Source organism: Lissotriton vulgaris, chromosome 8, assembly GCF_964263255.1.
Source record: "Lissotriton vulgaris chromosome 8, aLisVul1.2, whole genome shotgun sequence".
Lineage (NCBI taxonomy): Eukaryota > Metazoa > Chordata > Amphibia > Caudata > Salamandridae > Lissotriton > Lissotriton vulgaris.
Genome location: NC_141696.1, coordinates 1,529,545,697 through 1,529,573,606, shown reverse-complemented (window position 1 = coordinate 1,529,573,606; position 27,910 = coordinate 1,529,545,697). Strand labels below are relative to the sequence as shown.

At 38.2% G+C, this 27,910-nt stretch overlaps 12 non-coding genes across 12 annotated transcripts; all 12 read left to right on the top strand.

Moving 5' to 3' along the window:
- Positions 1-483: 483 nt before the first annotated feature.
- TRNAF-GAA (transfer RNA phenylalanine (anticodon GAA)) lies at positions 484-556 on the top strand. The gene has a single exon. It is a non-coding gene; the product is annotated as a tRNA-Phe (tRNA).
- A 5,114-nt stretch (positions 557-5,670) lies between these two features.
- TRNAF-GAA (transfer RNA phenylalanine (anticodon GAA)) lies at positions 5,671-5,743 on the top strand. The gene has a single exon. It is a non-coding gene; the product is annotated as a tRNA-Phe (tRNA).
- Positions 5,744-7,361: 1,618 nt separating this feature from the next.
- On the top strand, positions 7,362-7,434 carry TRNAF-GAA (transfer RNA phenylalanine (anticodon GAA)). The gene has a single exon. It is a non-coding gene; the product is annotated as a tRNA-Phe (tRNA).
- A 1,671-nt stretch (positions 7,435-9,105) lies between these two features.
- On the top strand, positions 9,106-9,178 carry TRNAF-GAA (transfer RNA phenylalanine (anticodon GAA)). Its single transcript has one exon. It is a non-coding gene; the product is annotated as a tRNA-Phe (tRNA).
- A 1,090-nt stretch (positions 9,179-10,268) lies between these two features.
- Positions 10,269-10,341, top strand: TRNAF-GAA (transfer RNA phenylalanine (anticodon GAA)). The gene has a single exon. It is a non-coding gene; the product is annotated as a tRNA-Phe (tRNA).
- Positions 10,342-12,015: 1,674 nt separating this feature from the next.
- Positions 12,016-12,088, top strand: TRNAF-GAA (transfer RNA phenylalanine (anticodon GAA)). Its single transcript has one exon. It is a non-coding gene; the product is annotated as a tRNA-Phe (tRNA).
- Positions 12,089-13,178: 1,090 nt separating this feature from the next.
- TRNAF-GAA (transfer RNA phenylalanine (anticodon GAA)) lies at positions 13,179-13,251 on the top strand. The gene has a single exon. It is a non-coding gene; the product is annotated as a tRNA-Phe (tRNA).
- Positions 13,252-15,510: 2,259 nt separating this feature from the next.
- On the top strand, positions 15,511-15,583 carry TRNAF-GAA (transfer RNA phenylalanine (anticodon GAA)). Its single transcript has one exon. It is a non-coding gene; the product is annotated as a tRNA-Phe (tRNA).
- A 1,091-nt stretch (positions 15,584-16,674) lies between these two features.
- TRNAF-GAA (transfer RNA phenylalanine (anticodon GAA)) lies at positions 16,675-16,747 on the top strand. The gene has a single exon. It is a non-coding gene; the product is annotated as a tRNA-Phe (tRNA).
- A 4,586-nt stretch (positions 16,748-21,333) lies between these two features.
- On the top strand, positions 21,334-21,406 carry TRNAF-GAA (transfer RNA phenylalanine (anticodon GAA)). Its single transcript has one exon. It is a non-coding gene; the product is annotated as a tRNA-Phe (tRNA).
- A 1,674-nt stretch (positions 21,407-23,080) lies between these two features.
- On the top strand, positions 23,081-23,153 carry TRNAF-GAA (transfer RNA phenylalanine (anticodon GAA)). The gene has a single exon. It is a non-coding gene; the product is annotated as a tRNA-Phe (tRNA).
- A 2,838-nt stretch (positions 23,154-25,991) lies between these two features.
- Positions 25,992-26,064, top strand: TRNAF-GAA (transfer RNA phenylalanine (anticodon GAA)). The gene has a single exon. It is a non-coding gene; the product is annotated as a tRNA-Phe (tRNA).
- Positions 26,065-27,910: the final 1,846 nt, after the last annotated feature.

The following is a 27,910-nucleotide window of genomic DNA, read 5'->3' as shown; positions in this document are numbered from 1 at the left end:
CAAAATAGGTCTTGGAATCAGCTGTAGTACTTTTTTCTCTATCAACATTTGTATCAACTGATCTACAAAATGATCAATTCAACATAGACTTTGCTTTCTGTCCTCCTTTTAAACTTTCTTCCACCTATCTTGCCTTCAGGTTTGACTATGAATGTTTTCCATTTCGTCCTTTTTTGTAAAGTAAACTCTTGTCTGCATCACATTCCACTTCCCCTTGAACACAGATGTCAGTAGTCAGATGACATTGCTTACCTACTCATGCCAAATATATCTGGGTAATATAGTGCTAGTCCATTCAGAGTTAAAAAAACAACTACCTAACCTGGATCCCAAAAATGCTATTTACCCATTGCACCAGTTAACTGGGGAATGGTACAGGACTCCTTAAAACATATCTCTACCATATGAGGTTAAAAATCCAGGTCCTGCATCTATTTTGTTAAATGGTTCAAATTAAAGTATGAAGACCCCAGCTATCAGAAGGCCGAAATAGCTCAGTTGGGAGAGCGTTAGACTGAAGATCTAAAGGTCCCTGGTTCAATCCCGGGTTTTGGCACAGTTGAGAGGTTCCTTGCTTCTAACAAAATAGGTCTTGGAATCAGCTGTAGTACTTTTTTCTCTATCAACATTTTTATCAACTGATCTACAAAATGATCAATTCAACATAGACTTTGCTTTCTGTCCTCCTTTTAAACTTTCTTCCACCCATCTTGCCTTCAGGTTTGACTATGAATGTTTTCCATTTCGTCCTTTTTTGTAAAGTAAACTCTTGTCTGCATCACATTCCACTTCCCCTTGAACACAGATGTCAGTAGTCAGATGACATTGCTTACCTACTCATGCCAAATATATCTGGGTAATATAGTGCTAGTCCATTCAGAGTTAAAAAAACAACTACCTAACCTGGATCCCAAAAATGCTATTTACCCATTGCACCAGTTAACTGGGGAATGATACAGGACTCCTTAAAACATATCTCTACCATATGAGGTTAAAAATCCAGGTCCTGCATCTATTTTGTTAAATAGTTTAAATTAAAGTATGAAGACCACAGCTGTAAGCAGGCCGAAATAGCTCACTTGGGCGAGCGTTAGACTGAAGATCTAAAGGTCCCTGGCTCAATCCTGGGTTTCGGCACAGTTGAGAGGTTCCTTGCTTCTAACAAAATAGGTCTTGGGATCAGCTGTAGTTCTTTTTCTCTATTCATCAAATTTTTTCCAACTGATCTACAACACAATCAATTTAACATAGACTTTGCTTTATGTCCTCCTTCTAAACTTGCTTCCACCTCTCTTACCTTCAGGTTTGACAATGAATATTTCCCATTTCATGCTTTTTTGTAAAGTAAACTCTTGTCTGCATTACCTTCCACTTCCCCTTGAACACAGATGTCAGTAGTCAGATGACATTGCTTACCTACTCATGCCAAATATATCTGGGTAATATAGTGCTAGTCCATTCAGAGTTAAAAAAACAACTACCTAACCTGGATCCCAAAACTGCTATTTGCCCATTGCACCAGTTAATTGCGGAATGATACAGGACTCCTTAAAACATATCTCTACCATATGAGGTTAAAAATCCAGGTCCTGCATCTATTTTGTTAAATGGTTTAAATTAAAGTATGAAGACCACAGCTATAAGCAGGCCGCAATAGCTCAGTTGGGAGAGCGTTAGACTGAAGATCTAAAGGTCCCTGGTTCAATCCCGGGTTTCGGCACAGTTGAGAGGTTCCTTGCTTCTAACAAAATAGGTCTTGGAATCAGCTGTAGTACTTTTTTCTCTATCAACATTTTTATCAACTGATCTACAAAATGATCAATTCAACATAGACTTTGCTTTCTGTCCTCCTTTTAAACTTTCTTCCACCTATCTTGCCTTCAGGTTTGACAATGAATGTTTCCCATTTCGTCCTTTTTTGTAAGGTAAACTCTTGTCTGCATCACATTCCACTTCCCCTTGAACACAGATGTCAGTAGTCAGATGACATTGCTTACCTACTCATGCCAAATATATCTAGGTAATATAGTGCTAGTCCATTCAGAGTTAAAAAAACAACTACCTAACCTGGATCCCAAAAATGCTATTTACCCATTGCACCGGTTAACTGGGGAATGATACAGGATTCCTTAAAACATATCTCTACCATATGAGGTTAAAAATCCAGGTCCTGCATCTATTTTGTTAAATGGTTCAAATTAAAGTATGAAGACCCCAGCTATCAGAAGACCGAAATAGCTCAGTTGGGAGAGCGTTAGACTGAAGATCTAAAGGTCCCTTGTTCAATCCCGGGTTTCGGCACAGTTGAGAGGTTCCTTGCTTCTAGCAAAATAGGTCTTGGAATCAGCTGTAGTACTTTTTCTCTATTCATCAAATTTTTTCCAACTGATCTACAACACAATCAATTTAACATCGACTTTGCTTTATATCCTCCTTCTAAACTTGCTTCCACCTCTCTTACCTTCAGGTTTGACAATGAATATTTCCCATTTCATGCTTTTTTGTAAAGTAAACTCTTGTCTGCATTACCTTCCACCTCCCCTTGAATACAGATGTCAGTAGTCAGATGACATTGCTTACCTACTCATGCCAAATATATCTGGGTAATATAGTGCTAGTCCATTCAGAGTTAAAAAAAACAACTACCTAACCTGGATCCCAAAACTGCTATTTGCCCATTGCACCAGTTAATTGCGGAATGATACAGGACTCCTTAAAACATATCTCTACCATATGAGGTCAAAAATCCAGGTCCTGCATCTATTTTGTTAAATGGTTTAAATTAAAGTATGAAGACCACAGCTATAAGCAGGCCGCAATAGCTCAGTTGGGAGAGCGTTAGACTGAAGATCTAAAGGTCCCTGGTTCAATCCCGGGTTTCGGCACAGTTGAGAGGTTCCTTGCTTCTAACAAAATAGGTCTTGGAATAAGCTGTAGTACTTTTTTCTCTATTCAGCAAATTTTTTCCAACTGATCTACAACACAATCAATTCAACATAGACTTTGCTTTCTGTCCTCTTCTTAAACTTTCTTCCACCTATCTTGCCTTCAGGTGTGACAATGAATGTTTCCCGTTTCGTCCTTTTTTGTAAAGTAAACTCTTGTCTGCATTACCTTCCACTTCCCCTTGAACACAGATGTCAGTAGTCAGATGACATTGCTTACCTACTCATGCCAAATATATCTGGGTAATATAGTGCTAGTCCATTCAGAGTTAAAAAAACAACTACCTAACCTGGATCCCAAAAATGCTATTTACCCATTGCACCAGTTAATTGCGGAATGATACAGGACTCCTTAAAACATATCTCACCATATGAGGTTAAAAATCCAGGTCCTGCATCTATTTTGTTAAATGGTTTAAATTAAAGTATGAAGACAACAGCTATAAGCAGTCCAAAATAGCTAAGCTGGGAGAGCGTTAGACTGAAGATCTAAAGGTCCCTGGTTCAATCCCGGGTTTCGGCACAGTTGAGAGGTTCCTTGCTTCTAACAAAATAGGTCTTGGAATCAGCTGTAGTACTCTTTTCTCTATCAACATTTTTATCAACTGATCTACAAAATGATCAATTCAACATAGACTTTGCTTTCTGTCCTCCTTTTAAACTTTCTTCCACCTATCTTGCCTTCAGGTTTGACTATGAATGTTTTCCATTTTGTCCTTTTTTGTAAAGTAAACTCTTGTCTGCATCACATTCCACTTCCCCTTGAACACAGATGTCAGTAGTCAGATGACATTGCTTACCTACTCATGCCAAATATATCTGGGTAATATAGTGCTAGTCCATTCAGAGTTAAAAAAACAACTACCTAACCTGGATCCCAAAAATGCTATTTACCCATTGCACCAGTTAACTGGGGAATGATACAGGACTCCTTAAAACATATCTCTACCATATGAGGTTAAAAATCCAGGTCCTGCATCTATTTTGTTAAATGGTTCAAATTAAAGTATGAAGACCCCAGCTATCAGAAGGCCGAAATAGATCAGTTGGCCGAGCGTTAGACTGAAGATCTAAAGGTCCCTGGTTCAATCCTGGGTTTTGGCACAGTTGAGAGGTTCCTTGCTTCTAACAAAATAGGTCTTGGAATCAGCTGTAGTTCTTTTTCTCTATTCAGCAAATTTTTTCCAACTGATCTACAACACAATCAATTTAACATAGACTTTGCTTTATGTACTCCTTCTAAACTTGCTTCCACCTCTCTTACCTTCAGGTTTGACAATGAATATTTCCCATTTCATGCTTTTTTGTAAAGTAAACTCTTGTCTGCATTACCTTCCACTTCCCCTTGAACACAGATGTCAGTAGTCAGATGACATTGCTTACCTACTCATGCCAAATATATCTGGGTAATATAGTGCTAGTCCATTCAGAGTTAAAAAAACAACTACCTAACCTGGATCCAAAAAATGCTATTTACCCATTGCACCAGTTAATTGCGGAATGATACAGGTCTCCTTAAAACATATCTCTACCATATGAGGTTAAAAATCCAGGTCCTGCATCTATTTTGTTAAATGGTTTAAACTAAAGTATGAAGACCACAGCTATAAGCAGGCCGAAATAGCTCAGTTGGGAGAGCGTTAGACTGAAGATCTAAAGGTCCCTGGTTCAATCCCGGATTTAGGCACAGTTGAGAGGTTCCTTGCTTCTAACAAAATAGGTCTTGGAATCAGCTGTAGTACTTTTTCTCTATTCATCAAATTTTTTCCAACTGATCTACAACACAATCAATTTAACATAGACTTTGCTTTATGTCCTCCTTCTAAACTTGCTTCCACCTCTCTTACCTTCAGGTTTTACAATGAATATTTCCCATTTCATGCTTTTTTGTAAAGTAAACTCTTGTCTGCATTACCTTCCACCTCCCCTTGAATACAGATGTCAGTAGTCAGATGACATTGCTTACCTACTCATGCCAAATATATCTGGATCCCAAAAATGCTATTTACCCATTGCACCAGTTAATTGCGGAATGATACAGGACTCCTTAAAACATATCTCACCATATGAGGTTAAAAATCCAGGTCCTGCATCTATTTTGTTAAATGGTTTAAATTAAAGTATGAAGACCACAGCTATAAGCAGGCTGAAATAGCTAAGTTGGGAGAGCGTTAGACTGAAGATCTAAAGGTCCCTGGTTCAATCCCGGGTTTCGGCACAGTTGAGAGGTTCCTTGCTTCTAACAAAATAGGTCTTGGAATCAGCTGTAGTACTTTTTTCTCTATCAACATTTTTATCAACTGATCTACAAAATGATCAATTCAACATAGACTTTGCTTTCTGTCCTCCTTTTAAACTTTCTTCCACCTATCTTGCCTTCAGGTTTGACTATGAATGTTTTCCATTTCGTCCTTTTTTGTAAAGTAAACTCTTGTCTGCATCACATTCCACTTCCCCTTGAACACAGATGTCAGTAGTCAGATGACATTGCTTACCTACTCATGCCAAATATATCTGGGTAATATAGTGCTAGTCCATTCAGAGTTAAAAAAACAAGTACCTATCCTGGATCCCAAAAATGCTATTTACCCATTGCACCAGTTAACTGGGGAATGATACAGGACTCCTTAAAACATATCTCTACCATATGAGGTAAAAATCCAGGTTCTGCATCTATTTTGTTAAATGGTTCAAATTAAAGTATGAAGACCTCAGCTATCAGAAGGCCGAAATAGCTCAGTTGGGAGAGCGTTAGACTGAAGATCTAAAGGTCCCTGGTTCAATCCCGGGTTTCGGCACAGTTGAGAGGTTCCTTGCTTCTAACAAAATAGGTCTTGGAATCAGCTTTAGTACTTTTTTCTCGATCAACATTTTTATCAACTGATCTACAAAATGATCAATTAACATAGACTTTGCTTTCTGTCCTCCTTTTAAACTTTCTTCCACCTATCTTGCCTTCAGGTTTGACTATGAATGTTTTCCATTTCGTCCTTTTTTGTAAAGTAAACTCTTGTCTGCATCACATTCCACTTCCCCTTGAACACAGATGTCAGTAGTCAGATGACATTGCTTACCTACTCATGCCAAATATATCTGGGTAATATAGTGCTAGTCCATTCAGAGTTAAAAAAACAACTACCTAACCTGGATCCCAAAAATGCTATTTACCCATTGCACCAGTTAAATGGGGAATGATACAGGACTCCTTAAAACATAACCTACCATATGAGGTTAAAAATCCAGGTCCTGCATCTATTTTGTTAAATGGTTTAAATTAAAGTATGAAGACCACAGCTCTAAGCAGGCCGAAATAGCTCAGTTGGCCGAGCGTTAGACTGAAGATCTAAAGGTGCCTGGTTCAAACCCGGGTTTAGGCACAGTTGAGAGGTTCCTTGCTTCTAACAAAACAGGTCTTGGGATCAGCTGTAGTTCTTTTTCTCTATTCATCAAATTTTTTCCAACTGATCTACAACACAATCAATTTAACATAGACTTTGCTTTATGTCCTCCTTCTAAACTTGCTTCCACCTCTCTTACCTTCAGGTTTGACAATTAATATTTCCCATTTCATGCTTTTTTGTAAAGTAAACTCTTGTCTGCATTACCTTCCACCTCCCCTTGAATACAGATGTCAGTAGTCAGATGACATTGCTTACCTACTCATGCCAAATATATCTGGATCCCAAAAATGCTATTTACCCATTGCACCAGTTATTTGCGGAATGATACAGGATTCCTTAAAACATATCTCACCATATGAGGTTAAAAATCCAGGTCCTACATCTATTTTGTTAAATGGTTTAAATTAAAGTATGAAGACCACAGCTATAAGCAGGCCGAAATAGCTAAGTTGGGAGAGCGTTAGACTGAAGATCTAAAGGTCCCTGGTTCAATCCCGGGTTTCGGCACAGTTGAGAGGTTCCTTGCTTCTAACAAAATAGGTCTTGGAATCAGCTGTAGTACTTTTTTCTCTATCAACATTTGTATCAACTGATCTACAAAATGATCAATTCAACATAGACTTTGCTTTCTGTCCTCCTTTTAAACTTTCTTCCACCTATCTTGCCTTCAGGTTTGACTATGAATGTTTTCCATTTCGTCCTTTTTTGTAAAGTAAACTCTTGTCTGCATCACTTTCCACTTCCCCTTGAACACAGATGTCAGTAGTCAGATGACATTGCTTACCTACTCATGCCAAATATATCTGGGTAATATAGTGCTAGTCCATTCAGAGTTAAAAAAACAACTACCTAACCTGGATCCCAAAAATGCTATTTACCCATTGCGCCAGTTAACTGGGGAATGGTACAGGACTCCTTAAAACATATCTCTACCATATGAGGTTAAAAATCCAGGTCCTGCATCTATTTTGTTAAATGGTTCAAATTAAAGTATGAAGACCCCAGCTATCAGAAGGCCGAAATAGCTCAGTTGGGAGAGCGTTAGACTGAAGATCTAAAGGTCCCTGGTTCAATCCCGGGTTTCGGCACAGTTGAGAGGTTCCTTGCTTCTAACAAAATAGGTCTTGGAATCAGCTGTAGTACTTTTTTCTCTATCAACATTTTTATCAACTGATCTACAAAATGATCAATTCAACATGGACTTTGCTTTCTGTCCTCCTTTTAAACTTTCTTCCACCTATCTTGCCTTCAGGTTTGACTATGAATGTTTTCCATTTCGTCCTTTTTTGTAAAGTAAACTCTTGTCTGCATCACTTTCCACTTCCCCTTGAACACAGATGTCAGTAGTCAGATGACATTGCTTACCTACTCATGCCAAATATATCTGGGTAATATAGTGCTAGTCCATTCAGAGTTAAAAAAACAACTACCTAACCTGGATCCCAAAAATGCTATTTACCCATTGCGCCAGTTAACTGGGGAATGGTACAGGACTCCTTAAAACATATCTCACCATATGAGGTTAAAAATCCAGGTCCTGCATCTATTTTGTTAAATGGTTTAAATTAAAGTATGAAGACCACAGCTATAAGCAGGCCGAAATAGCTCAGTTGGGCGAGTGTTAGACTGAAGATCTAAAGGTCCCTGGCTCAATCCCGGGTTTCGGCACAGTTGAGAGGTTCCTTGCTTCTAACAAAATAGGTCTTGGGATCAGCTGTAGTTCTTTTTCTCTATTCATCAAATTTTTTCCAACTGATCTACAACACAATCAATTTAACATAGACTTTGCTTTATGTCCTCCTTCTAAACTTGCTTCCACCTCTCTTACCTTCAGGTTTGACAATGAATATTTCCCATTTCATGCTTTTTTGTAAAGTAAACTCTTGTCTGCATTACCTTCCACTTCCCCTTGAACACAGATGTCAGTAGTCAGATGACATTGCTTACCTACTCATGCCAAATATATCTGGGTAATATAGTGCTAGTCCATTCAGAGTTAAAAAAACAACTACCTAACCTGGATCCCAAAACTGCTATTTGCCCATTGCACCAGTTAATTGCGGAATGATACAGGACTCCTTAAAACATATCTCTACCATATGAGGTTAAAAATCCAGGTCCTGCATCTACTTTGTTAAATGGATTAAATTAAAGTATGAAGACCACAGCTATAAGCAGGCCAAAATAGCTAAGCTGGGAGAGCGTTAGACTGAAGATCTAAAGTTCCCTGGTTCAATCCCGGGTTTCGGCACAGTTGAGAGGTTCCTTGCTTCTAACAAAATAGGTCTTGGAATAAGCTGTAGTATTTTTTTCTCTATCAACATTTTTATCAACTGATCTACAAAATGATCAATTCAACATAGACTTTGCTTTCTGTCCTCTTTTTAAACTTTCTTCCACCTATCTTGCCTTCAGGTTTGACAATGAATGTTTCCCATTTCGTCCTTTTTTGTAAAGTAAACTCTTGTCTGCATCACATTCCACTTCCCCTTGAACACAGATGTCAGTAGTCAGATGACATTGCTTACCTACTCATGCCAAATATATCTAGGTAATATAGTGCTAGTCCATTCAGAGTTAAAAAAACAACTACCTAACCTGGATCCCAAAAATGCTATTTACCCATTGCACCAGTTAACTGGGGAATGATACAGGACTCCTTAAAACATATCTCTACCATATGAGGTTAAAAATCCAGGTCCTGCATCTATTTTGTTAAATGGTTCAAATTAAAGTATGAAGACCACAGCTATCAGAAGGCCGAAATAGCTCAGTTGGGAGAGCGTTAGACTGAAGATCTAAAGGTCCCTGGTTCAATCCCGGGTTTCGGCACAGTTGAGAGGTTCCTTGCTTCTAACAAAATAGGTCTTGGAATCAGCTGTAGTACTTTTTCTCTATTCATCAAATTTTTTCCAACTGATCTACAACACAATCAATTTAACATAGACTTTGCTTTATATCCTCCTTCTAAACTTGCTTCCACCTCTCTTACCTTCAGGTTTGACAATGAATATTTCCCATTTCATGCTTTTTTGTAAAGTAAACTCTTGTCTGCATTACCTTCCACTTCCCCTTGAACACAGATGTCAGTAGTCAGATGACATTGCTTACCTACTCATGCCAAATATATCTGGGTAATATAGTGCTAGTCCATTCAGAGTTAAAAAAAACAACTACCTAATCTGGATCCCAAAAATGCTATTTACCCATTGCACCAGTTAATTGCGGAATGATACAGGACTCCTTAAAACATATCTCACCATATGAGGTTAAAAATCCAGGTCCTGCACCTATTTTGTTAAATGGTTCAAATTAAAGTATGAAGACCCCAGCTATCAGAAGGCCGAAATAGCTCAGTTGGGAGAGCGTTAGACTGAAGATCTAAAGGTCCCTGGGTTAATCCCGGGTTTCGGCACAGTTGAGAGGTTCCTTGCTTCTAACAAAATAGGTCTTGGAATCAGCTGTAGTACTTTTTCTCTATTAACATTTTTATCAACTGATCTACAAAATGATCAATTCAACATAGACTTTGCTTTCTGTCCTCCTTTTAAACTTTCTTCCACCTATCTTGCCTTCCGGTTTGACTATGAATGTTTTCCATTTCGTCCTTTTTTGTAAAGTAAACTCTTGTCTGCATCACATTCCACTTCCCCTTGAACACAGATGTCAGTAGTCAGATGACATTGCTTACCTACTCATGCAAAATATATCTGGGTAATATAGTGCTAGTCCATTCAGAGTTAAAAAAACAACTACCTAACCTGGATCCCAAAAATGCTATTTACCCATTGCACCAGTTAACTGGGGAATGATACAGGACTCCTTAAAACATATCTCTACCATATGAGGTTAAAAATCCAGGTCCTGCATCTATTTTGTTAAATGGTTCAAATTAAAGTATGAAGACCCGAGCTATCTGAAGGCCGAAATAGCTCAGTTGGGAGAGCGTTAGACTGAAGATCTAAAGGTCCCTGGTTCAATCCCGGGTTTCGGCACAGTTGAGACGTTCCTTGCTTCTAACAAAATAGGTCTTGGAATCAGCTGTAGTACCTTTTCTCTATTCATCAAATTTTTTCCAACTGATCTACAACACAATCAATTTAACATAGACTTTGCTTTATGTCCTCCTTCTAAACTTGCTTCCACCTCTCTTACCTTCAGGTTTGACAATGAATATTTCCCATTTCATGCTTTTTTGTAAAGTAAACTCTTGTCTGCATTACCTTCCACTTCCCCTTGAACACAGATGTCAGTAGTCAGATGACATTGCTTACCTACTCATGCCAAATATATCTGGATAATATAGTGCTAGTCCATTCAGAGTTAAAAAAACAACTACCTAACCTGGATCCAAAAAATGCTATTTACCCATTGTACCAGTTAATTGTGGAATGATACAGGACTCCTTAAAACATATCTCTACCATATGAGGTTAAAAATACAGGTCCTGCATCTATTTTGTTAAATGGTTTAAATTAAAGTATGAAGAGCACAGCTATAAGCAGGCCGAAATAGCTCAGTTGGGAGAGCGTTAGACTGAAGATCTAAAGGTCCCTGGTTTAATCCCGGGTTTCGGCACAGTTGAGAGGTTCCTTGCTTCTAACAAAATAGGTCTTGGAATCAGCTGTAGTACTTTTTCTCTATTCATAAAAAATTTTCCAACTGATCTACAACACAATCAATTTAACATAGACTTTGCTTTATGTCCTCCTTCTAAACTTGCTTCCACCTCTCTTACCTTCAGGTTTGACAATGAATATTTCCCATTTCATGCTTTTTTGTAAAGTAAACTCTTGTCTGCATTACCTTCCACCTCCCCTTGAATACAGATGTCAGTAGTCAGATGACATTGCGTACCTACTCATGCCAAATATATCTGGGTAATATAGTGCTAGTCCATTCAGAGTTAAAAAAACAACTACCTAACCTGGATCCCAAAACTGCTATTTGCCCATTGCACCAGTTAATTGCGGAATGATACAGGACTCCTTAAAACATATCTCTACCATATGAGGTTAAAAATCCAGGTCCTGCATCTATTTTGTTAAATGGTTTAAATTAAAGTATGAAGACCACAGCTATAAGCAGGCCAAAATAGCTAAGCTGGGAGAGCGTTAGACTGAAGATCTAAAGTTCCCTGGTTCAATCCCGGGTTTCGGCACAGTTGAGAGGTTCCTTGCTTCTAACAAAATAGGTCTTGGAATAAGCTGTAGTACTTTTTTCTCTATCAACATTTTTATCAACTGATCTACAAAATGATCAATTCAACATAGACTTTGCTTTCTGTCCTCTTTTTAAACTTTCTTCCACCTATCTTGCCTTCAGGTTTGACAATGAATGTTTCCCATTTCGTCCTTTTTTGTAAAGTAAACTCTTGTCTGCATCACATTCCACTTCCCCTTGAACACAGATGTCAGTAGTCAGATGACATTGCTTACCTACTCATGCCAAATATATCTAGGAAATATAGTGCTAGTCCATTCAGAGTTAAAAAAACAACTACCTAACCTGGATCCCAAAAATGCTATTTACCCATTGCACCAGTTAACTGGGGAATGATACAGGACTCCTTAAAACATATCTCTACCATATGAGGTTAAAAATCCAGGTCCTGCATCTATTTTGTTAAATGGTTCAAATTAAAGTATGAAGACCGCAGCTATCAGAAGGCCGAAATAGCTCAGTTGGGAGAGCGTTAGACTGAAGATCTAAAGGTCCCTGGTTCAATCCCGGGTTTCGGCACAGTTGAGAGGTTCCTTGCTTCTAACAAAATAGGTCTTGGAATCAGCTGTAGTACTTTTTCTCTATTCATCAAATTTTTTCCAACTGATCTACAACACAATCAATTTAACATAGACTTTGCTTTATATCCTCCTTCTAAACTTGCTTCCACCTCTCTTACCTTCCGGTTTGACAATGAATATTTCCCATTTCATGCTTTTTTGTAAAGTAAACTCTTGTCTGCATTACCTTCCACTTCCCCTTGAACACAGATGTCAGTAGTCAGATGACATTGCTTACCTACTCATGCCAAATATATCTGGGTAATATAGTGCTAGTCCATTCAGAGTTAAAAAAAACAACTACCTAACCTGGATCCCAAAAATGCTATTTACCCATTGCACCAGTTAATTGCGGAATGATACAGGACTCCTTAAAACATATCTCACCATATGAGGTTAAAAATCCAGGTCCTGCACCTATTTTGTTAAATGGTTCAAATTAAAGTATGAAGACCCCAGCTATCAGAAGGCCGAAATAGCTCAGTTGGGAGAGCGTTAGACTGAAGATCTAAAGGTCCCTGGGTTAATCCCGGGTTTCGGCACAGTTGAGAGGTTCCTTTCTTCTAACAAAATAGGTCTTGGAATCAGCTGTAGTACTTTTTCTCTATTAACATTTTTATCAACTGATCTACAAAATGATCAATTCAACATAGACTTTGCTTTCTGTCCTCCTTTTAAACTTTCTTCCACCTATCTTGCCTTCCGGTTTGACTATGAATGTTTTCCATTTCGTCCTTTTTTGTAAAGTAAACTCTTGTCTGCATCACATTCCACTTCCCCTTGAACACAGATGTCAGTAGTCAGATGACATTGCTTACCTACTCATGCCAAATATATCTGGGTAATATAGTGCTAGTCCATTCAGAGTTAAAAAAACAACTACCTAACCTGGATCCCAAAAATGCTATTTACCCATTGCACCAGTTAACTGGGGAATGATACAGGACTCCTTAAAACATATCTCTACCATATGAGGTTAAAAATCCAGGTCCTGCATCTATTTTGTTAAATGGTTCAAATTAAAGTATGAAGACCCCAGCTATCTGAAGGCCGAAATAGCTCAGTTGGGAGAGCGTTAGACTGAAGATCTAAAGGTCCCTGGTTCAATCCCGGGTTTCGGCACAGTTGAGACGTTCCTTGCTTCTAACAAAATAGGTCTTGGAATCAGCTGTAGTACCTTTTCTCTATTCATCAAATTTTTTCCAACTGATCTACAACACAATCAATTTAACATAGACTTTGCTTTATGTCCTCCTTCTAAACTTGCTTCCACCTCTCTTACCTTCAGGTTTGACAATGAATATTTCCCATTTCATGCTTTTTTGTAAAGTAAACTCTTGTCTGCATTACCTTCCACTTCCCCTTGAACACAGATGTCAGTAGTCAGATGACATTGCTTACCTACTCATGCCAAATATATCTGGATAATATAGTGCTAGTCCATTCAGAGTTAAAAAAACAACTACCTAACCTGGATCCAAAAAATGCTATTTACCCATTGTACCAGTTAATTGTGGAATGATACAGGACTCCTTAAAACATATCTCTACCATATGAGGTTAAAAATACAGGTCCTGCATCTATTTTGTTAAATGGTTTAAATTAAAGTATGAAGAGCACAGCTATAAGCAGGCCGAAATAGCTCAGTTGGGAGAGCGTTAGACTGAAGATCTAAAGGTCCCTGGTTTAATCCCGGGTTTCGGCACAGTTGAGAGGTTCCTTGCTTCTAACAAAATAGGTCTTGGAATCAGCTGTAGTACTTTTTCTCTATTCATAAAAATGTTTCCAACTGATCTACAACACAATCAATTTAACATAGACTTTGCTTTATGTCCTCCTTCTAAACTTGCTTCCACCTCTCTTACCTTCAGGTTTGACAATGAATATTTCCCATTTCATGCTTTTTTGTAAAGTAAACTCTTGTCTGCATTACCTTCCACCTCCCCTTGAATACAGATGTCAGTAGTCAGATGACATTGCGTACCTACTCATGCCAAATATATCTGGGTAATATAGTGCTAGTCCATTCAGAGTTAAAAAAACAACTACCTAACCTGGTTCCCAAAACTGCTATTTGCCCATTGCACCAGTTAATTGCGGAATGATACAGGACTCCTTAAAACATATCTCTACCATATGAGGTTAAAAATCCAGGTCCTGCATCTATTTTATTAAATGGTTTAAATTAAAGTATGAAGACCACATCTATAAGCAGGCCGCAATAGCTCAGTTGGGAGAGCGTTAGACTGAAGATCTAAAGGTCCCTGGTTCCATCCCGGGTTTCGGCACAGTTGAGAGGTTCCTTGCTTCTAACAAAATAGGTCTTGGAATCAGCTGTAGTACTTTTTCTCTATTCATCAAATTTTTTCCAACTGATCTACAACACAATCAATTCAACATAGACTTTGCTTTCTGTCCTCCTTTTAAACTTTCTTCCACCTATCTTGCCTTCAGGTTTGACAATGAATGTTTCCCACTTCGTCCTTTTTTGTAAAGTAAACTCTTGTCTGCATCACATTCCACTTCCCCTTGAAGACAGATGTCAGTAGTCAGATGACATTGCTTACCTACTCATGCCAAATATATCTAGGTAATATAGTGCTAGTCCATTCAGAGTTAAAAAAACAACTACCTAACCTGGATCCCAAAAATGCTATTTACCCATTGCACCAGTTAACTGGGGAATGATACAGGACTCCTTAAAACATATTTCTACCATATGAGGTTAAAAATCCAGGTCCTGCATCTATTTTGTTAAATGGTTCAAATTAAAGTATGAAGACACCAGCTATCAGAATGCTGAAATAGCTCAGTTGGGAGAGCGTTAGACTGAAGATCTAAAGGTCCTTGGTTCAATCCCGGGTTTCGGCACAGTTGAGAGGTTCCTTGCTTCTAACAAAATAGGTCTTGGAATCAGCTGTAGTACTTTTTCTCTATTTATCAAATTTTTTCCAACTGATCTACAACACAATCAATTTAACATAGACTTTGCTTTATGTCCTCCTTCTAAACTTGCTTCCACCTCTCTTAACTTCAGGTTTGACAATGAATATTTCCCATTTCATGCTTTTTTATAAAGTAAACTCTTGTCTGCATTACCTTCCACTTCCCCTTGAACACAGATGTCAGTAGTCAGATGACATTGCTTGACTACTCATGCCAAATATATCTGGGTAATATAGTGCTAGTCCATTCAGAGTTAAAAAAACAACTACCTAACCTGGATCCAAAAAATGCTATTTACCCATTGTACCAGTTAATTGCGGAATGATACAGGACTCCTTAAAACATATCTCTACCATATGAGGTTAAAAATCCAGGTCCTGCATCTATTTTGTTAAATGGTTTAAATTAAAGTATGAAGACCACAGCTATAAGCAGGCCGAAATAGCTCAGTTGGGAGAGCGTTAGACTGAAGATCTAAAGGTCCCTGGTTCAATCCCGGGTTTCGGCACAGTTGAGAGGTTCCTTGCTTCTAAAAAAATAGGTCTTGGAATCAGCTGTAGTACTTTTTCTCTATTCATCAAATTTTTTCCAACTGATCTACAACACAATCAATTTAACATAGACTTTGCTTTATGTCCTCCTTCTAAACTTGCTTCCCCCTCTCTTACCTTCAGGTTTGACAATGAATATTTCCCATTTCATGCTTTTTTGTAAAGTAAACTCTTGTCTGCATTACCTTCCACCTCCCCTTGAATACAGATGTCAGTAGTCAGATGACATTGCTTACCTACTCATGCCAAATATATCTGGGTAATATAGTGCTAGTCCATTCAGAGTTAAAAAAACAACTACCTAACCTGGATCCCAAAACTGCAATTTGCCCATTGCACCAGTTAATTGCGGAATGATACAGGACTCCTTAAAACATATCTCTACCATATGAGGTTAAAAATCCAGGTCCTGCATCTATTTTGTTAAATGGTTTAAATTAGAGTATGAAGACCACAGCTATAAGCAGGCCGCTATAGCTCAATTGGGACAGCGTTAGACTCTAGATCTAAAGGTCCCTGTTTCCATCCCGGGTTTCGGCACAGTTGAGAGGTTACTTGCTTCTAACAAAATAGGTCTTGGAATCAGCTGTAGTGCTTTTTTCTCTCTCAACATTTTTATCAACTGATCTACAAAATGATCAATTCAACATAGACTTTGCTTTCTGTCCTCCTTTTAAACTTTCTTCTACCTATCTTGCCTTCAGGTTTGACAATGAATGTTTCCCATTTCGTCCTTTTTTGTAAAGTAAACTCTTGTCTGCATCACATTCCACTTCCCCTTGAACACAGATGTCAGTAGTCAGATGGCATTGCTTACCTACTCATGCCAAATATATCTAGGTAATATAGTGCTAGTCCATTCAGAGTTAAAAAAACAACTACCTAACCTGGATCCCAAAAATGCTATTTACCCATTGTACGAGTTAACTGGGGAATGATACAGGACTCCTTAAAACATATCTCTACCATATGAGGTTAAAAATCCAGGTCCTGCATCTATTTTGTTAAATGGTTTAAATTAAAGTATGAAGACCACAGCTATAAGCAGGCCGAAATAGCTCAGTTGGGAGAGCGTTAGACTGAAGATCTAAAGGTCCCTGGTTCAATCCCGGGTTTCGGCACAGTTGAGAGGTTCCTTGCTTCTAACAAAATAGGTCTTGGAATCAGCTGTAGTACTTTTTCTCTATTCATCAAATTTTTTCCAACTGATCTACAACACAATCAATTTAACATAGACTTTGCTTTATGTCCTCCTTCTAAACTTGCTTCCACCTCTCTTACCTTCAGGTTTGACAATGAATATTTCCCATTTCATGCTTTTTTGTAAAGTAAACTCTTGTCTGCATTACCTTCCACCTCCCCTTGAATACAGATGTCAGTAGTCAGATGACATTGCTTACCTACTCATGCCAAATATATCTGGGTAATATAGTGCTAGTCCATTCAGAGTTAAAAAAACAACTACCTAACCTGGATCCCAAAACTGCTATTTGCCCATTGCACCAGTTAATTGCGGAATGATACAGGACTCCTTAAAACATATCTCTACCATATGAGGTTAAAAATCCAGGTCCTGCATCTATTTTGTTAAATGGTTTAAATTAAAGTATGAAGACCACAGCTATAAGCAGGCCGCAATAGCTCAGTTGGGAGAGCGTTAGACTGAAGATCTAAAGGTCCCTGGTTCAATCCCGGGTTTTGGCACAGTTGAGAGGTTCCTTGCTTCTAACAAAATAGGTCTTGGAATAAGCTGTAGTACTTTTTTCTCTATCAACATTTTTATCAACTGATCTACAAAATGATCAATTCAACATAGACTTTGCTTTTTGTCCTCTTTTTAAACTTTCTTCCACCTATCTTGCCTTCAGGTTTGACAATGAATGTTTCCCATTTCGTCCTTTTTTGTAAAGTAAACTCTTGTCTGCATCACATTCCACTTCCCCTTGAACACAGATGTCAGTAGTCAGATGACATTGCTTACCTACTCATGCCAAATATATCTAGGTAATATAGTGCTAGTCCATTCAGAGTTAAAAAAACAACTACCTAACCTGGATCCCAAAAATGCTATTTACCCATTGCACCAGTTAACTGGGGAATGGTACAGGACTCCTTAAAACATATCTCTACCATATGAGGTTAAAAATCCAGGTCCTGCATCTATTTTGTTAAATGGTTCAAATTAAAGTATGAAGACCACAGCTATGAGAAGGCTGAAATAGCTCAGTTTGGAGAGCGTTAGACTGAAGATCTAAAGGTCCCTGGTTCAATCCCGGGTTTCGGCACAGTTGAGAGGTTCCTTGCTTCTAACAAAATAGGTCTTGGAATCAGCTGTAGAACTTTTTCTCTATTCATCAAATTTTTTCCAACTGATCTACAACACAATCAATTTAACATAGACTTTGCTTTATATCCTCCTTCTAAACTTGCTTCCACCTCTCTTACCTTCAGGTTTGACAATGAATATTTCCCATTTCATGCTTTTTTGTAAAGTAAACTCTTGTCTGCATTACATTCCACCTCCCCTTGAATACAGATGTCAGTAGTCAGATGACATTGCTTACCTACTCATGCCAAATATATCTGGGTAATATAGTGCTAGTCCATTCAGAGTTAAAAAAACAACTACCTAACCTGGATCCCAAAACTGCTATTTGCCCATTGCACCAGTTAATTGCGGAATGATACAGGACTCCTTAAAACATATCTCTAACATATGAGGTTAAAAATCCAGGTCCTGCATCTATTTTGTTAAATGGTTTAAATTAAAGTATGAAGACCACAGCTATAAGCAGGCCGCAATAGCTCAGTTTGGAGAGCGTTAGACTGAAGATCTAAAGGTCCCTGGTTCAATCCCGGGTTTCGGCACAGTTGAGAGGTTCCTTGCTTCTAACAAAATAGGTCTTGGAATCAGCTGTAGTACTTTTTCTCTATTCATCAAATTTTTTCCAACTGATCTACAACACAATCAATTTAACATAGACTTTGCTTTATGTACTCCTTCTAAACTTGCTTCCACCTCTCTTACCTTCAGGTTTGACAATGAATATTTCCCATTTCATGCTTTTTTGTAAAGTAAACTCTTGTCTGCATTACCTTCCACTTCCCCTTGAACACAGATGTCAGTAGTCAGATGACATTGCTTACCTACTCATGCCAAATATATCTGGGTAATATAGTGCTAGTCCATTCAGAGTTAAAAAAACAACTACCTAACCTGGATCCCAAAAATGCTATTTACCCACTGCACCAGTTAATTGCGGAATGATACAGGACTCCTTAAAACATATCTCACCATATGAGGTTAAAAATCCAGGTCCTGCATCTATTTTGTTAAATGGTTTAAATTAAAGTATGAAGACCACACCTGTAAGCAGGCCGAAATAGCTAAGTTGGGAGAGCGTTAGACTGAAGATCTAAAGGTCCCTGGTTCAATCCCGGGTTTCGGCACAGTTGAGAGGTTCCTTGCTTCTAACAAAATAGGTCTTGGAATCAGCTGTAGTACTTTTTTCTCTATCAACATTTTTATCAACTGATCTACAAAATGATCAATTCAACATAGACTTTGCTTTCTGTCCTCCTTTTAAACTTTCTTCCACCTACCTTGCCTTCAGGTTTGACTATGAATGTTTTCCATTTCGTCCTTTTTTGTAAAGTAAACTCTTGTCTGCATCACATTCCACTTCCCCTTGAACACAGATGTCAGTAGTCAGATGACATTGCTTACCTACTCATGCCAAATATATCTGGGTAATATAGTGCTAGTCCATTCAGAGTTAAAAAAACAACTACCTAACCTGGATCCCAAAAATGCTATTTACCCATTGCACCAGTTAACTGGGGAATGATACAGGACTCCTTAAAACATATCTCTACCATATGAGGTTAAAAATCCAGGTCCTGCATCTATTTTGTTAAATGGTTCAAATTAAAGTATGAAGTCCCCAGCTATCAGAAGGCCGAAATAGCTCAGTTGGGAGAGCGTTAGACTGAAGATCTAAAGGTCCCTGGTTCAATCCCGGGTTTGGGCACAGTTGAGAGGTTCCTTGCTTCTAACAAAATAGGTCTTGGAGTCAGCTGTAGTACTTTTTCTCTATTCATCAATTTTTTTCCAACTGATCTACAACACAATCAATTTAACATAGACTTTGCTTTATGTCCTCCTTCTAAACTTGCTTCCACCTCTCTTACCTTCAGGTTTGACAATGAATATTTCCCATTTCATGCTTTTTTGTAAAGTAAACTCTTGTCTGCATTACCTTCCACCTCCCCTTGAATACAGATGTCAGTAGTCAGATGACATTGCTTACCTACTCATGCCAAATATATCTGGGTAATATAGTGCTAGTCCATTCAGAGTTAAAAAAACAACTACCTAACCTGGATCCCAAAACTGCTATTTTCCCATTGCACCAGTTAATTGCGGAATGATACAGGACTCCCTAAAACATATCTCTACCATATGAGGTTAAAAATCCAGGTCCTGCATCTATTTTGTTAAATGGTTTAAATTAAAGTATGAAGACCACATCTATAAGCAGGCTGCAATAGCTCAGTTGGGAGACCGTTAGACTGAAGATCTAAAGGTCCCTGGTTCCATCCCGGGTTTCGGCACAGTTGAGAGGTTCCTTGCTTCTAACAAAATAGGTCTTGGAATCAGCTGTAGTACTTTTTCTCTATTCATCAAATTTTTTCCAACTGATCTACAACACAATCAATTCAACATAGACTTTGCTTTCTGTCCTCCTTTTAAACTTTCTTCCACCTATCTTGCCTTCAGGTTTGACAATGAATGTTTCCCACTTCGTCCTTTTTTGTAAAGTAAACTCTTGTCTGCATCACATTCCACTTCCCCTTGAACACAGATGTCAGTAGTCAGATGACATTGCTTACCTACTCATGCCAAATATATCTAGGTAATATAGTGCTAGTCCATTCAGAGTTAAAAAAACAACTACCTAACCTGGATCCCAAAAATGCTATTTACCCATTGCACCAGTTAACTGGGGAATGATACAGGACTCCTTAAAACATATTTCTACCATATGAGGTTAAAAATCCAGGTCCTGCATCTATTTTGTTAAATGGTTCAAATTAAAGTATGAAGACCCCAGCTATCAGAATGCTGAAATAGCTCAGTTGGGAGAGCGTTAGACTGAAGATCTAAAGGTCCCTGGTTCAATCCCGGGTTTCGGCACAGTTGAGAGGTTCCTTGCTTCTAACAAAATAGGTCTTGGAATCAGCTGTAGTACTTTTTCTCTATTTATCAAATTTTTTCCAACTGATCTACAACACAATCAATTTAACATAGACTTTGCTTTATGTCCTCCTTCTAAACTTGCTTCCACCTCTCTTAACTTCAGGTTTGACAATGAATATTTCCCATTTCATGCTTTTTTGTAAAGTAAACTCTTGTCTGCATTACCTTCCACTTCCCCTTGAACACAGATGTCAGTAGTCAGATGACATTGCTTGACTACTCATGCCAAATATATCTGGGTAATATAGTGCTAGTCCATTCAGAGTTAAAAAAACAACTACCTAACCTGGATCCAAAAAATGCTATTTACCCATTGCACCAGTTAATTGCGGAATGATACAAGACTCCTTAAAACATATCTCTACCATATGAGGTTAAAAATCCAGGTCCTGCATCTATTTTGTTAAATAGTTTAAATTAAAGTATGAAGACCACAGCTGTAAGCAGGCCGAAATAGCTCAGTTGGGAGAGCGTTAGACTGAAGATCTAAAGGTCCCTGGTTCAATCCCAGGTTTCGGCACAGTTAAAAGGTTCCTTGCTTCTAACAAAATAGGTCTTGGAATCAGCTGTAGTACTTTTTCTCTATTCATCAAATGTTTTCCAACTGATCTACAACACAATCAATTTAACATAGACTTTGCTTTATGTCCTCCTTCTAAACTTGCTTCCACCTCTCTTACCTTCAGGTTTGACAATGAATATTTCCCATTTCATGCTTTTTTGTAAAGTAAACTCTTGTCTGCATTACCTTCCACTTCCCCTTGAACACAGATGTCAGTAGTCAGATGACATTGCTTACCTACTCATGCCAAATATATCTGGGTAATATAGTGCTAGTCCATTCAGAGTTAAAAAAACAACTACCTAACCTGGATCCAAAAAATGCTATTTACCCATTGTACCAGTTAATTGCGGAATGATACAGGACTCCTTAAAACATATCTCTACCATATGAGGTTAAAAATCCAGGTCCTGCATCTATTTTGTTAAATGGTTTAAATTAAAGTATGAAGACCACAGCTATAAGCAGGCCGAAATAGCTCAGTTGGGAGAGCGTTAGACTGAATATCTAAAGGTCCCTGGTTCAATCCCGGGTTTCGGCATAGTTGAGAGGTTCCTTGCTTCTAAAAAAATAGGTCTTGGAATCAGCTGTAGTACTTTTTCTCTATTCATCAAATTTTTTCCAACTGATCTACAACACAATCAATTTAACATAGACTTTGCTTTATGTCCTCCTTCTAAACTTGCTTCCACCTCTCTTACCTTCAGGTTTGACAATGAATATTTCCCATTTCATGCTTTTTTGTAAAGTAAACTCTTGTCTGCATTACCTTCCACCTCCCCTTGAATACAGATGTCAGTAGTCAGATGACATTGCTTACCTACTCATGCCAAATATATCTGGGTAATATAGTGCTAGTCCATTCAGAGTTAAAAAAACAACTACCTAACCTGGATCCCAAAACTGCAATTTGCCCATTGCACCAGTTAATTGCGGAATGATACAGGACTCCTTAAAACATATCTCTACCATATGAGGTTAAAAATCCAGGTCCTGCATCTATTTTGTTAAATGGTTTAAATTAGAGTATGAAGACCACAGCTATAAGCAGGCCGCTATAGCTCAGTTGGGACAGCGTTAGACTCTAGATTTAAAGGTCCCTGGTTCCATCCCGGGTTTCGGCACAGTTGAGAGGTTCCTTGCTTCTAACAAAATAGGTCTTGGAATCAGCTGTAGTGCTTTTTTCTCTATCAACCTTTTTATAAACTGATCTACAAAATGATCAATTCAACATAGACTTTGCTTTCTGTCCTCCTTTTAAACTTTCTTCCACCTATCTTGCCTTCAGGTTTGACAATGAATGTTTCCCATTTCGTCCTTTTTTGTAAAGTAAACTCTTGTCTGCATCACATTCCACTTCCCCTTGAACACAGATGTCAGTAGTCAGATGGCATTGCTTACCTACTCATGCCAAATATATCTAGGTAATATAGTGCTAGTCCATTCAGAGTTAAAAAAACAACTACCTAACCTGGATCCCAAAAATGCTATTTACCCATTGCACCAGTTAACTGGGGAATGATACAGGACTCCTTAAAACATATCTCTACCATATGAGGTTAAAAATCCAGGTCCTGCATCTATTTTGTTAAATGGTTTAAATTAAAGTATGAAGACCACAGCTATAAGCAGGCCGAAATAGCTCAGTTGGGAGAGCGTTAGACTGAAGATCTAAAGGTCCCTGGTTCAATCCCGGGTTTCGGCACAGTTGAGAGGTTCCTTGCTTCTAACAAAATAGGTCTTGGAATCAGCTGTAGTACTTTTTCTCTATTCATCAAATTTTTTCCAACTGATCTACAACACAATCAATTTAACATAGACTTTGCTTTATGTCCTCCTTCTAAACTTGCTTCCACCTCTCTTACCTTCAGGTTTGACAATGAATATTTCCCATTTCATGCTTTTTTGTAAAGTAAACTCTTGTCTGCATTACCTTCCACCTCCCCTTGAATACAGATGTCAGTAGTCAGATGACATTGCTTACCTACTCATGCCAAAGATATCTGGGTAATATAGTGCTAGTCCATTCAGAGTTAAAAAAACAACTACCTAACCTGGATCCCAAAACTGCTATTTGCCCATTGCACCAGTTAATTGCGGAATGATACAGGACTCCTTAAAACATATCTCTACCATATGAGGTTAAAAATCCAGGTCCTGCATCTATTTTGTTAAATGGTTTAAATTAAAGTATGAAGACCACAGCTATAAGCAGGCCGCAATAGCTCAGTTGGGAGAGCGTTAGACTGAAGATCTAAAGGTCCCTGGTTCAATCCCGGGTTTTGGCACAGTTGAGAGGTTCCTTGCTTCTAACAAAATAGGTCTTGGAATAAGCTGTAGTACTTTTTTCCCTATCAACATTTTTATCAACTGATCTACAAAATGATCAATTCAACATAGACTTTGCTTTCTGTCCTCTTTTTAAACTTTCTTCCACCTATCTTGCCTTCAGGTTTGACAATGAATGTTTCCCATTTCGTCCTTTTTTGTAAAGTAAACTCTTGTCTGCATCACATTCCACTTCCCCTTGAACACAGATGTCAGTAGTCAGATGACATTGCTTACCTACTCATGCCAAATATATATAGGTAATATAGTGCTATTCCATTCAGAGTTAAAAAAACAACTACCTAACCTGGATCCCAAAAATGCTATTTACCCATTGCACCAGTTAACTGGGGAATGGTACAGGACTCCTTAAAACATATCTCTACCATATGAGGTTAAAAATCCAGGTCCTGCATCTATTTTGTTAAATGGTTCAAATTAAAGTATGAAGACCACAGCTATGAGAAGGCTGAAATAGCTCAGTTTGGAGAGCGTTAGACTGAAGATCTAAAGGTCCCTGGTTCAATCCCAGGTTTCGGCACAGTTGAGAGGTTCCTTGCTTCTAACAAAATAGGTCTTGGAATCAGCTGTAGAACTTTTTCTCTATTCATCAAATTTTTTCCAACTGATCTACAACACAATCAATTTAACATAGACTTTGCTTTATATCCTCCTTCTAAACTTGCTTCCACCTCTCTTACCTTCAGGTTTGACAATGAATATTTCCCATTTCATGCTTTTTTGTAAAGTAAACTCTTGTCTGCATTACCTTCCACTTCCCCTTGAACACAGATGTCAGTAGTCAGATGACATTGCTTACCTACTCATGCCAAATATATCTGGGTAATATAGTGCTAGTCTATTCAGAGTTAAAAAAACAACTACCTAACCTGGATCCCAAAAATGCTATTTACCCATTGTACCAGTTAATTGCGGAATGATACAGGACTCCTTAAAACATATCTCTACCATATGAGGTTAAAAATCCAGGTCCTGCATCTATTTTGTTAAATGGTTTAAATTAAAGTATGAAGACCACAGCTATATGCAGGCTGAAATAGCTCAGTTGGGAGAGCGTTAGACTGAAGATCTAAAGGTCCCTGGTTCAATCCTGGGTTTCGGCACAGTTGAGAGGTTCCTAGCTTCTAACAAAATAGGTCTTGGAATCAGCTGTAGTACTTTTTCTCTATTCATCAAATTTTTTCCAACTGATCTACAACACAATCAATTTAACATAGACTTTGCTTTATGTCCTCCTTCTAAACTTGCTTCCACCTCTCTTACCTTCAGGTTTGACAATGAATATTTCCCATTTCATGCTTTTTTGTAAAGTAAACTCTTGTCTGCATTACCTTCCACCTCCCCTTGAATACAGATGTCAGTAGTCAGATGACATTGCTTACCTACTCATGCCAAATATATCTGGGTAATATAGTGCTAGTCCATTCAGAGTTAAAAAAACAACTACCTAACCTGGATCCCAAAACTGCTATTTGCCCATTGCACCAGTTAATTGCGGAATGATACAGGACTCCTCAAAACATATCTCTACCATATGAGGTTAAAAATCCAGGTCCTGCATCTATTTTGGTAAATAGTTTAAATTAAAGTATGAAGACCACAGCTATAAGCAGGCCGCAATAGCTCAGTTGGGAGAGCGTTAGACTGAAGATCTAAAGGTCCCTGGTTCCATCCCGGGTTTCGGCACAGTTGAGAGGTTCCTTGCTTCTAACAAAATAGGTCTTGGAATCAGCTGTAGTACTTTTTTCTCTATCAACATTTTTATCAACTGATCTACAAAATGATCAATTCAACATAGACTTTGCTTTCTGTCCTCCTTTTAAACTTTCTTCCACCTATCTTGCCTTCAGGTTTGACAATGAATGTTTTCCATTTCGTCCTTTTTTGTAAAGTAAACTCTTGTCTGCATCACATTCCACTTCCCCTTGAACACAGATGTCAGTAGTCAGATGACATTGCTTACCTACTCATGCCAAATATATCTGGGTAATATAGTGCTAGTCCATTCAGAGTTAAAAAAACAACTACCTAACCTGGATCCCAAAAATGCTATTTACCCATTGCACCAGTTAACTGGGGAATGATACAGGACTCCTTAAAACATATCTCTACCATATGAGGTTAAAAATCCAGGTCCTGCATCTATTTTGTTAAATGGTTCAAATTAAAGTATGAAGACCCCAGCTATCAGAAGGCCGAAATAGCTCAGTTGGGAGAGCGTTAGACTGAAGATCTAAAGGTCCCTGGTTCAATCCCGGGTTTCGGCACAGTTGAGAGGTTCCTTGCTTCTAACAAAATAGGTCTTGGAGTCAGCTGTAGTACTTTTTCTCTATTCATCAAATTTTTTCCAACTGATCGACAACACAATCAATTTAACATAGACTTTGCTTTATGTCCTCCTTCTAAACTTGCTTCCACCTCTCTTACCTTCAGGTTTGACATTGAATATTTCCCATTTCATGCTTTTTTGTAAAGTAAACTCTTGTCTGCATTACCTTCCACCTCCCCTTGAATACAGATGTCAGTAGTCAGATGACATTGCTTACCTACTCATGCCAAATATATCTGGGTAATATAGTGCTAGTCCATTCAGAGTTAAAAAAACAACTACCTTACCTGGATCCCAAAACTGCTATTTTCCCATTGCACCAGTTAATTGTGGAATGATACAGGACTCCTTAAAACATATCTCTACCATATGAGGTTAAAAATCCAGGTCCTGCATCTATTTTGTTAAATGGTTTAAATTAAAGTATGAAGACCACAGCTATAAGCAGGCCGCAATAGCTCAGTTGGGAGAGCGTTAGACTGAAGATCTAAAGGTCCCTGGTTCAATCCAGGGTTTCGGCACAGTTGAGAGGTTCCTTGCTTCTAACAAAATAGGTCTTGGAATCAGCTGTAGTACTTTTTTCTCTATCAACATTTTTATCAACTGATCTACAAAATGATCAATTCAACATAGACTTTGCTTTCTGTTCTCCTTTTAAACTTTCTTCCACCTATCTTGCCTTCAGGTTTGACAATGAATGTTTCCCATTTCGTCCTTTTTTGTAAAGTAAACTCTTGTCTGCATCACATTCCACTTCCCCTTGAACACAGATGTCAGTAGTCAGATGACATTGCTTACCTACTCATGCCAAATATATCTAGGTAATATAGTGCTAGTCCATTTCGAGTTAAAAAAACAACTACCTAACCTGGATCCCAAAAATGCTATTTACCCATTGCACCAGTTAACTGGGGAATGATACAGGACTCCTTAAAACATATCTCTACCATATGAGGTTAAAAATCCAGGTCCTGCATCTATTTTGTTAAATGGTTTAAATTAAAGTATGAAGACCACAGCTATAAGCAGGCCGAAATAGCTCAGTTGGGAGAGCGTTAGACTGAAGATCTAAAGGTCCCTGATTCAATCCCGGGTTTCGGCACAGTTGAGAGGTTCCTTGCTTCTAACAAAATAGGTCTTGGAATCAGCTGTAGTACTTTTTCTCTATTCATCAAATTTTTTCCAACTGATCTACAGCACAATCAATTTAACATAGACTTTGCTTTATGTACTCCTTCTAAACTTGCTTCCACCTCTCTTACCTTCAGGTTTGACAATGAATATTTCCCATTTCATGCTTTTTTGTAAAGTAAACTCTTGTCTGCATTACCTTCCACTTCCCCTTGAACACAGATGTCAGTAGTCAGATGACATTGCTTACCTACTCATGCCAAATATATCTGGGTAATATAGTGCTAGTCCATTCAGAGTTAAAAAAACAACTACCTAACCTGGATCCCAAAAATGCTATTTACCCATTGCACCAGTTAATTGCGGAATGATACAGGACTCCTTAAAACATATCTCACCATATGAGGTTAAAAATCCAGGTCCTGCATCTATTTTGTTAAATGGTTTAAATTAAAGTATGAAGACCACAGCTATAAGCAGGCCAAAATAGCTAAGCTGGGAGAGCGTTAGACTGAAGATCTAAAGGTCCCTGGTTCAATCCCGGGTTTCGGCACAGTTGAGAGGTTCCTTGATTCTAACAAAATAGGTCTTGGAATCAGCTGTAGTACTCTTTTCTCTATCAACATTTTTATCAACTGATCTACAAAATGATC